The sequence below is a fragment of the Pteropus alecto genome, unplaced genomic scaffold (genome assembly GCF_000325575.1).
Source record: "Pteropus alecto unplaced genomic scaffold, ASM32557v1 scaffold7, whole genome shotgun sequence".
Lineage (NCBI taxonomy): Eukaryota > Metazoa > Chordata > Mammalia > Chiroptera > Pteropodidae > Pteropus > Pteropus alecto.
The window spans coordinates 33035317-33046756 of NW_006494614.1; positions in this window are offsets into that span (position 1 = coordinate 33035317).

An 11440-nucleotide genomic window follows, 5' to 3' on the forward strand; every position below is an offset into this window, starting at 1 on the left:
ACCTTCTGGGTACTTGGCTGGACATCTGTAAGACATCCCACACAGCCCGTCTGTGGAGACTGGCTACCTCCTTCCTGCTGCACGATGGCTCTTCAGAAAGGCTGGTTTGTACTGTTTGACAGGCAGGGTGGAGTTCAGGCAATCAGAAAGAGACTGCAATGACTTTTAACTGGGGTGTGTGTGTGGGTGTGTGTGGGTGTGTGTGCGCGCGTGCGCGCGCTTGCACTCATGCGCATGTGTGCATGCATGTGCGTGTTCATCAGCTCCTTATTTTTGGAGTGTGAAATGGTGAGAACATCTTAAAAATCATCATTTATTTACTGAAATGAACCCCCTTTTTTTTCCTTTCTCTGAAACACATGAAGGTGTGAAATAGTGGAGAAAATGTACTTAAAAGGGGGTTTGGGGATCGAGGATACTGGAAAATAATATTATGTTAGGAAAGAGAAAAACATTTTAGTGAGAGGAGGCGGCTTCATTTGTTTGAAATGTATACATAGATAGGGAAGTTATATAAAGTATATAAATGATTATTCAAATAAAGAGGGAAGAGGACATTAGTGGCTTGATATATCATGTGTGTTAACCTAGTGCTTTTTTCTAGAAAAATTTCCTCCCTGATCCTTTCCTTCTGTGGGATCCAGTGATCTGGCTCAGAGAAGGCGTGAGAGAGGAGCAAGAGTACGACAGGTTTTGAGACCACCTGCAGGCATGACAGGGGACTTCTTCAAGCCAGAGCAACCTGAGTGCCTACTCATCTTTCAGATGAGTGACAGTGCTACTGTTGAAGAGGTGGATAGCCAGAAACAGACATGAAAGTCATGGCAGTTCTCTCAAAAGAGTGTCAAAAAAATTAAAAATGGATATACTTTTTGACTCAGCAATTCAATTTCTGGGTATTTATTCAAAGAAAACCAAAATAATAATTCGTAAAGATCTATGCACTCCAATATTCATGGCAGCACAATTTACGATAGCCAAGATATGGAAGCAACCTAAATGCCCATCAACAGATGACTGGATAAAGACATTATGGTTCATATATACAATGGAATATTGCTCAACCATTAAAAAAATGAAATCCTACCATTTGCAACGATATGGATGGATCTAGAGGTTATTATGCTGAGTGAAATAAGTCAGACAGAGAAAAATAGATACCATATGATTTTACTTATATGTGGTATCTAAGGAACAAAAATAACAAACTAATCAAAAACAGACTCGCAAATATAGTGGACAACTTGGTGATGGACAGAGGGGAGGCGGGGGGTGGGAGAATAGGGTGAACGGTTAAAGAAGTACAAATTAGCAGTTGATAGTTGGGCATGGGGAGCACGGAAAAGTGAATGCAGTTAGCATTAATACGATGGCTAAATGGAGGGCCAGGGGAGGGAGGGAGCAATTGATGGGGGTGGGGGGTCGTTTTATGAACATTATAGATGTCTAACCAATGTACTGTATACTTGAAAATAATTTAAATAAATAAATTTATTTTTAAAAACAAAAGAATGTCAGAAACTACATTTCCTTCAGGTCTATCCCTCTAATATACTTCAAATGAACACGGCATATTCCCCCTTTGTTGTTTTTTGCAATGTGTTTCCTAGTTAGAGCTGCTGGATTTTGCAAATAAAAATACAGGATATCCAGTTAAATTTGAGTTTTACATAAACAACAAATAATTTTTAGCATAGGTACAGTTTATATAATATATGAGACATACTTATCCTAAAAATTACTCTGTTTATCTGGAATTCAAATTTAATCTGACAACCCTACTGACCCCACTTTTTCTTTAAGCTTCTTCTAAAATAAGGATACATGAGTTCAATCAAATTTAATAAATATTTTAGCCCCTACTGGGAAATGTCAGTGAGGTAATGGAGAGATGTTCAAAGGTGAAGACGATATAATCTCTGCCCTAGGGGAATTTTCAACCTAGAATCTAGACACAGATACAAAAGTAACAAATACAAAGTCTGCTTTGATTATTTTCTGGGAAAAGGCAAGGTAGAAATACAGAGTATACATTGCATCGGAGATACAAACATATAATTTAAGAGCTCAAGGGAAATGAAATCACATCAATTATATTTGCTAGGTTGGTCATGTGAGGTTATGGCATGAAGAATGACAATAAGAAGGGTTGGTAAAGTGGCAGGCTGGTTACTTGGGGAAAGTGCCTTTTGAAGAGAGGTGGGATTTCAAAGAAGTGAGGTTAGAGCTCTGTGTAAAGAAAACCACAAGAGCAGAATCACAGGGTAGGGGAGAGAGAAGAAGGCAGGGCTGGGTAGTGGGGGATGTGGGTATCCTGTTTCTGGATCAGAAAAATTGTCAAGTAGGGTCAAAGCATATGGTAGGAATGGTGGAAAGTTAAATTTAAAACTAGGGTTAAGGCCACATTAGGGTAGGCCTTAAATTAGAGCCTGATATATTTTTCTTCTCCGTAAGACCAACTTCAGCCACATGGTCACTTGCCTCTCTGCTCCTACTCAGTTCACTTCTCTCGGATAAATAGGAAGCTATGACATGTTGGGATGGAGGTGGCATGCAGATGGCAGCCTTTGTCTCAGTGTCCACTGGTCTCTACAGAAGCATCACCTAACTGATACCAGAAAGTAGGAAAGAGAAATAGGTTGAGCCAGAGAAGAAATGAAAGAAAAAATTACAGAACACCTCTTATGTGCAAGACACTGCACTTCTTATTTATGCATTATTTCATTTAATCCTCACAATAACTATAGAAGGTAGGTATAGTCCCCATGTTCCAGCTGATGACACTGAGACTCACAGAAGCCACGTGGCCAGTTAAGAGTCAGGATTTGAATCCATATCTAACTCAAAGTGAGAATATAGAATGAGCTAAAGAATAAGATTTCTGAAAGAGGGTGGGAGGAAAGGTGATGACTCAATCACACTAAAGCACCAGAGAATGGTTTTGTTCTGAGTGGCTTTAGAGTAGTTTTGTGAAGACTCTCCTCCTACCCACACTACTTTGTTCTTTTTTCCTCTTACGCTCTAACAATGAACTAATAATAATAGCTCTTCAAATATGCTGGGTGTATCTTCGATTGCCTATGAAAATCCATCCTTTATTGAATTTATGAGGACATGTTCATTCTTCACTCTTTCTGCCACACACACACACACACACACAGACACACACACACACACACACTGCTCACTACTGTGAGTTAAGCATTAGTAATGTGCAGGCACATGTTTACACACATCGTGTTACTGGTTCAGATGCAAGTGTGGGCTGTGCTACCCTCGGGTACTGTGAGGATGAAATGCAAAGTTTGTAAACTAGAAAGGACTATAAAACTATGCCAGTTATTCTCTCAAGCCTTTGACCTGGGAGACTTTACTGCAGCATTCAAAAAGTCATTCCATCCCAGTTTCTTCTCATATAGTTGAGAAATAGTAAAAGCTTGATCTGGTTTTTGGTCAACTTTGATGACAGTTATCAGAAGAGTGACAAAAAACAGCTCATCTTATATTGATTATAAGGCCCATTTCCATCCTTAACACAACTGTTGAAGTTTTTCCTACATTCGATAAATGATGCCAAATGAAATGTCTCTTTTCATTCCTCACCCTCCTATTACCTTTGTGAAAGGCCTATTTGTCACAGATATGATCAAGCCAATTGCTCATTTAGCACAGTATGTGAGTGTTCCCAGAGGAGATCTATTTATTTCTAAATGATTATGAGAAGACATTCAACACAAGAGTTGGCTTACTTTATATTTTCAAACTTTCAAATAAGAAGTCTGTCGATGTCTCTGAGGAGCCCTTTATTCTTTCTACAGTTGTGTCTACCAAGTGAATCATCCTAAATTAAGAAGTCAGAAGACAGTGGGACTTGCCATTCAGGAGAGGCCCATACCTGGAAAGGGCACATGAGGACTGAAATGGAATGTGTGCATGGGCACATGCCCAGCTGTGGGAACAGGAATGAAGCTGAAATCAAGTTATATGCAGGCAAAGTGGGACATGAGGCAGAGAACCATGGTAGGTTGAAGTAACTGTAGCTGAGAAGAGAAGATAAAAGGGCAGAAAACCTGACATGTCACCACAAAGATTTGACATCTTCTAGTCTTAGAACAAATCATTTATGATCATGGAAATTCTCCAAGTCAGGATTCATATAACTGGTGAAAATGTGGCAATCATTTTTCCAGCATTTCTTGGCCATCTCCAGGGTCAATATCAAACTTATTGGGCAGGACTTACTAAACATACATACAACAACATACCATGATGCACCAAAGGTCATGTAATCAGTGCCTTAGTTCTCTCTCAGTGATGAACCACACTGGAGTTTGGGATAAGAATGAAATTGAAGATGTTAAGCAGCAGAAGAATCAAGAAGGGAGTCAGGTGAAATTCTTCCCATTCCCATCTTTTAAGAGGGTTTAAAGAAGAGAACAAAGTTATTTGCCACGTACGTGAATGTTCAATGCAGCACTATTCACAATAACCAAAAGGTTGAACCAATCCAAATGTCCATTAGTGGATGATGGGTAAACACAATGTAGTGTTTACATACAGTGGAGTATTATTCAGCCATAGGAAGGAAGGAAGTCCTGATACTTGCTACAACATGGTTGAATCTTGAAAGCATCATGCCAGATGAAAGAAGGCAACACAAATGACACACATTGTCTGATTCCATTTACATGAAATATCCAGAATAGGTAAACAGAAAGCAGATTGATGGTTTCTAGGGGCTGTGAGAAGGAGGCCATAGGACGTAAAACCATAACATTAACAAGTACAGGGTCCTACTCTGGAGTGAGGAAAATACTTCGGAATTAGATAAATGTAGTGGTTGTACAACATTGGAAATGGGCTACTGTCACTGAATTATTCATCTTAAAATGGTTAATTTTCATTTATGTGAGTCGTATCTTGATTTTTTTAAAAGTTATTTGCCACAAAAATTGCAGTAGATGATAGTTGACTACTTCCCTCGGTCATTTTGTTTTTTACTTCCGAACCCATTATTGCTGGGCCAATGTCCCTTTAAACTGCATCCATCCGGCCACATAGGCCAAGTGCCCACTTACTCTGACACAGAAAGCAAGGCCTATGGTCCAATAAAGGGAATTTTTTTTTCTTATTTGTGAATTTATTCCTATGAAAAATAAAAATAAAACCATGTTTACTTATTAAGGATTGATTTTTATTAAAAATGAAAAAGTACATAAAATCAGAATCATCCTGCAAATTCTGGGACCTACATTTGCAGCATGTCCTTAATAAAATGTTTATAATCTTCATGCTTCATCCATTATTTTAAAGGTCTGCGCTTTTATTTATGAGGATAACCTCACTCCTGAAGCTTCATCATGCTTTCCTCTCTCCCTCTACACAGATACAAACACCTGCAATCTGACACCCCAGTGACTCAAGAGCTAGTCCCTTCCTAGCCAGCCATCATAGGAGGAGCCTATCTACCGTGTAGGATGCATGTACTCAGCATTTTTTTTTTTAGTGGCTGGGGTACACAATTGTATTTTCACTAAACTGTCCAGATTTCCTTATTTTCTGTTAATTTAGGACCTAAAAATTCCATAACTCTACAAAGATTTGAAATTATATGAAAAATATTATAAGCATATATACATTTTTCTGATAAAAGTGTCTATTTTATTAAATCAATGGTTCTCAAATTTAGTTTGTGTCCAGATCAGTTGGGGGTCTTACTAAAACGTAGATTCCTGAGCCCCACCCCCAGGGCTCATGATTCAGAGGATCTGGGGCAGAGCCCAACATTTTGTATTTCTAACAAATTCCTGGGTAGTACTGCTGCTGGTGGTTAGGAACCATGCTTTGTAAACCACACCATTGGATTCTCAAAGGGATCTGTGATCTAGGATTTTGGGGACCCACAAAACTATAGGGCTTCAGCCTGGGTTCTGATTTGCATTACAATTCCCTACTAGAATAGGAGTCCTGTCCTCCAACACAGCACATTCAGAATCTACTTAGCCCTTGATACTAATATAGGGCACTATTCCAAAACAGATTCATGTTCTCACAAGTTGGACAAAGCTAAGACACCTTTACTCATCCGGCTACATGTCCCACCAAACTGACCCGACTCCACAGTTTTCCCTGGCTTTTCAGACAAATTATGGTGGCAGCCAACCTTGGGATGATCTGCCCCGCCACCAAGGCAGTGTCTTTATCTCCAACACCCTCTCCATTACTAGATTCTAACTTGCAAATTATGACCCATTAGTAAAGCAATTCAGTGTATTGCAAATATATTTTGTTTTTAATGCAGTAGAGCAGAGAAGAGAAAATATCTTAGTACGTCATTTCTAGAGTATTGCTTCTTAAACTTTTATTTCCACTACATGTACACACACATACGTATGGGTGTAGGGGTATATAAACTAGCCATGGTATAAAATGTACTTCTCACTGTGCATCGCAATCAAAAATGTTTGAAAGCTTCTGCACTATCTGCTAGCTGGCCTTGAAGGGCAAGCAAAGCAACAGGTTTTGATGTTGTTTTTCGTTAGATAAAACTATTTGCCTAAAGAATCTAGAATGTCTGCTTGAAGTCTACAAAGTCATCAGCGCTTCTCATCTATCAACTAGCATACTGGGGGACTTTTCAGCACTTCAGTGCTTCTTGGACAACAACCATCTTGCTTTTCATTTCAAATTACCATCAATCATTAGCTCATTTCCTTGGAAGCTAGCTGATCCTTGATTATTCCTCGTAAAAGGGGACATGGCTACATGTAAAAGTTGAAATCCATAGCGACCTAAAGCTTCCCTTCAGGTGATTCTCTACATCCTTCTCAAAAACTAAGATTGAACAGAAACATAAAATGGTCATATTCTCTGTCCTTATCTCCTTATCACCCTCCCCACTTTGTGCTACCTATTCTCCTTCATAGGATCACTATGGGATCCCTCACAGTATAGTTTTTACCGACTCAGATATGTGAAATCCCAAAAAGGCAAGCAATGAGGTACTGTTTCTTTTAATTCCACCTCACCTCAGACCGTTTCTCCTTCAGACTTTATCAAGTCCAGGGCTGAACTTGGCCCCCAAGTATTCTGGGTGTGGGCCAATAGTCTGGGATGGAAAGTAACAATGTTTGCTAACAGTGGTCTCTGTGTTTGATCTCTGATTATGTAGTTCCATGTATGATGACCTAGACTCTATGATTAGACTTCATGCAGTCCCAAGTCCTTAATCCAAGGTCAAATATGTTCCAACGTCATTAAACACCAACTGGTTAGGGAGATATGAAGTAAGCAAGGAGGCCTAGTCAAGGTATTCAAACTTATACAAGAAAGCCTCGAGAATGGAAAGTTCATGGAAACATCTTACCCACATCACCTCAGAATCTGAGGCTGCCATCAATGTCAGGCCAGAACTGGCTTTCCTGAATGAACTACAAACTATATGCAGGAAGGTAGGTAGGTAGGTAGGGGTGTGTGTGTGTATGTGTATGTGTGTTTGTGTGTAAAGTTTTAGAATCAAGACATCTATGAAAATGAGAATTTGATGTCTGCTGGTATTTTGTCCTAATAGCTTCCATTGATAAAAATATTAGTTTTTGTATGTGTCACACAGTGGATGATTTAAAAAATTTTTAAACTATTTACTTGAATATCCATTGGCCCCTATGCTCATAATTCCACTTCTTCTTATAACCAAAGAGTAATAAGATCCCATCCTAATCTGAGCTGCTGGAATTTATTAGCATGTTCTTTGAGTCTCACCTTTCTAATTGCCCTTATGTGTAAAGAAAACCCCAACTAATGGATTACTTAAGTCTGTGAAGCAAATGGATGCAGCTGCCTCCCTTACCTAACAAGCTATCTTGGCTTAAACTATAAAGATTTATTAGAAGTTACAGGAATGCTAATTAACAATTCATAGCTTTTTGCTTAGCTTCCTTATGTGCTTCAAAAAGACAGGTGATAGGGCAAAATATTTTAATTTTTTTCTCTCTTGTAGGTACTCCTAATAGCCATTACTAGAGCTGATATTTATCTTCCCACTAATGAAGCTAAAACAAAATTTTAGTACTATTAAAACAGATGCTAGATTAAGAAACCGAGATCTTTTATTTATCAAGAAGAAAACTGTGTCTGAGTTCTGAGCACCCTGAAGTCCTGAGAGCTGTTTTCCTCCTTAACTATATTAGGGAGCTGAGGGTTTGGGGGTCAGAAGTATCCCGGTTCACATGCCTACAGTCTCAAGGCACTGCCTGTGCACAGCTGACTACCGGCACCCCTATTCCTTTTCTCTTTTAGGAAAAAAAGGTGTACCTCGCTGCCAGCATTAATCTAACATCACACGTAGGGATGCTCCGTTTTCTAGGATTTGACATTTTAAGCCATCAAGAATTACTATATTTTGTAAACAGAAATACCACTACTAAAAACAGAATGCTATAAATAGAATGATGTCACTTATTTCCACAGACTATCGATATATTAGAGCAATGAGAACATAATAATAAAAGTGAGAGATTTTGTGGCAAATTTTGAGGGTAAGGTGAGGACTGCAATTTGTAAATTATCTCGGGCTAAACACTGTAGCCGCAAGCACCACCATGGGAAATGAGAAATGGGCTATTTAGGGCCTGCTGGAGTAAATTTGACTTTTGCTATAGTTCCTCAAACACAAGTAATCCACCAATCCTTTAAAAATATATTCCTAGGAAAAAACCTTCAAGATTTTTATTACAAATATCACGTTGGTACTACTAAAATAAAATGGCTGCATTATAGTTAAGTTGTAGCTGCCAACTTAAATTTAAGGTCTAGGCTGTAGCACTTCAGAGGAGAATCTGTAACCCAAGTGGTATTTGCTTTGTGGGGCCTCTGGCTCTAAAAGGAATGCCTTGTAAGACAAACCAAAAAGAATTTTCCTGATTTGTGAATTTATTTATATGAAAGGTGTAAGTTAAATCAATTTGTTTGAAATTGAGATTGTCCCAGAAAATGATACTGTTTGATCACTGTACACTTGAGTTTTGTGTATATCTCTCCATGAAAAAAGGAAATTGGGGTTAATACAAATATTTCTCTGCTTTAGAATAGAAAAAAGTATTCTATATTCTTCCCATGATTAAGGGGCTTGCTTTTATTTCTAAATTCTTAGGCATAAAAATATAAAAAACAATGTTTGACCCAGGAAACTGCGAGTAACATCGTCTTGATGGGAGAATGACCATATAAACTCTTAACCTTTTGATGCTCTGACCCCACCTTGACCCCTCACCACAGAACATTCTTTTTTAGGATGCCACTGAAAGTAAATCCAGTTCCAGTGAAAATAAAACCCTCCTCTATTCTTAGTCTTTTAACAAGACAGCATTGTTGACATTCAGAGACCTTCCTGCACCACTGTGCAAGTCTTTGGAGGCCTGAGGAAACAGCTGTTTTATGATCACAAGAGCATGCAAGCAGAGGTTCCACACGGAAAGTTCTGTATCTTTTTTTCAGGTTAGTAAGCCTCAGCAGCCATGATACTCTTAAGAATGGTGGAGTTGCCGAGCCAAATAAAGGTTACTCCCTCACTTATTTTTTAAAGGCCGACTGAGTCCTAAGAGTACTAGAAAAAGTAAGACATGATAAAGGAGAATTCACGGACAGATACAATAAAGCGGGAGAGAGGAACAACAAAAAGATAATAACATAACTCAGAAAGATCACAGATCTAAATGTAAAATGCAAAACTGTAAAACTTTTAAAAGATAGATGATGAATCTAGATAAATTGATTTTTATCTAGATAAATATTTATGTATTTATCTAAATAGATCTAAGTGATCTTAGGTTTAGCAATGGCTTTTCAGATATAGCACCAAAAGTATAATCTTTGAGAGAAAATATTGATTACTTGAACTTTACTAAAATTAAAAACAACTGCTCTGCAAAACACACCATTAAGAGAATGAAAAGACAAGGCACAGACTGGGAGACTTTATCAGATGTTAGTTTTACAACACATCTGATAAAGGACTTGCATTTAAAACGGACAACGAACTATTAAACTCAACAATGAGAAAACAACCGCATTTAACAAAGGGCAAAAGATCTGAACACACACTTCACAAAGAAAAATATGTAGATGACAAATAAGCACATGAAAGATGCTGTACATCTTTGTACTTAGGGAATTTCAAACAACAATGAGATATCATTACACACTCATCGGAATGGCTAAAATTCAAAACACTGGCAACACCAAATGCTGATAAGGATATAGAGCAACAGGTACTTTCATTCATTGCTAGAAGAAATGCAAAATGATACAACCACTTTGGAAAATATTTTGGCAGTTTCTTATAAAACTAAACGTGCTTACACCATACAATTCAGCAATTGCACTCCGTGGTATTTCAACTACCCACAGGAGTTGAAAACTTCTGTTCGCACAAAACCTGCATACAGATATTTGTAGCAACTCTATTAAAAATTGCCAAAACTTGTAAGCAACTACGTTGTCTTTTAATAGGTAAATGGATAAATAAATTGTGGTATATCCAAACAAAGGAATTTTATTCAGTACTAAAAAATGAACTTGCATTCACAGAAAGGTACAGTGGGAACTTAAATGCATATTGCTAAGTGAAATAAGCCAATCTGAAAAGGCTACATAATGTGTGATTCCAACTATATGACATCTGGAAAAGGCATATGACAACATTAAAAAGACCGGTCATTGCAAAGAATTAAGGGAAATGAGGAGAAGAATATATAGGTGGAGGGCAGGACACTTTAGAACAGTGAAATTATTCTGTAAGATAAGGTAAAGGCAGATGGATACAGGACATTATACATTTCTCAAAGCCCATAAAACGGTACAATAAAAAGGAAAACCTAATGTAAATTATAAACTTTCACTAATAATAATGACACAATATTGGTCCATCAATTATATAAAAAATGTACCACACTAAAGCAAGATGTTTGAAGATAGGGGAAACAGTAAAGAGGGCATGGCAAGAGGGAGTATACGAAAACTCCCTAGAAATTGACACAATTTTTCTATAAGCCTAAATTGCACTGAAAAATAAGTATATTTAAAAGAATGATAGTGACGAACTATGTTCAGAACATTATGGGGCACTGAGAAAGTGAGAAAAGGCTTCCTGAAGGAGGTAAACCATGAAATGAGTGCTAAAGGGGAGAAAGAAACTGAAAGAAAAGGGTATTACAGGTAGACAGGATAACGAGTGTAGTATGCTGAATGACGGCCACCCAAAAATGTCAAGTCCTAATCCCTGCACATGTTATCTGCTAAGGAAAAGAGGTCTTTGCAGATGTAATTAAATTAAGAGGCTTGACATGGGTAGATTATGGCTAATATATACGATGGAATATTACTCAGCCATTTAAAAAAATGAAATACTACCATTTGCAACGACATGGATGGACCTAGAGAT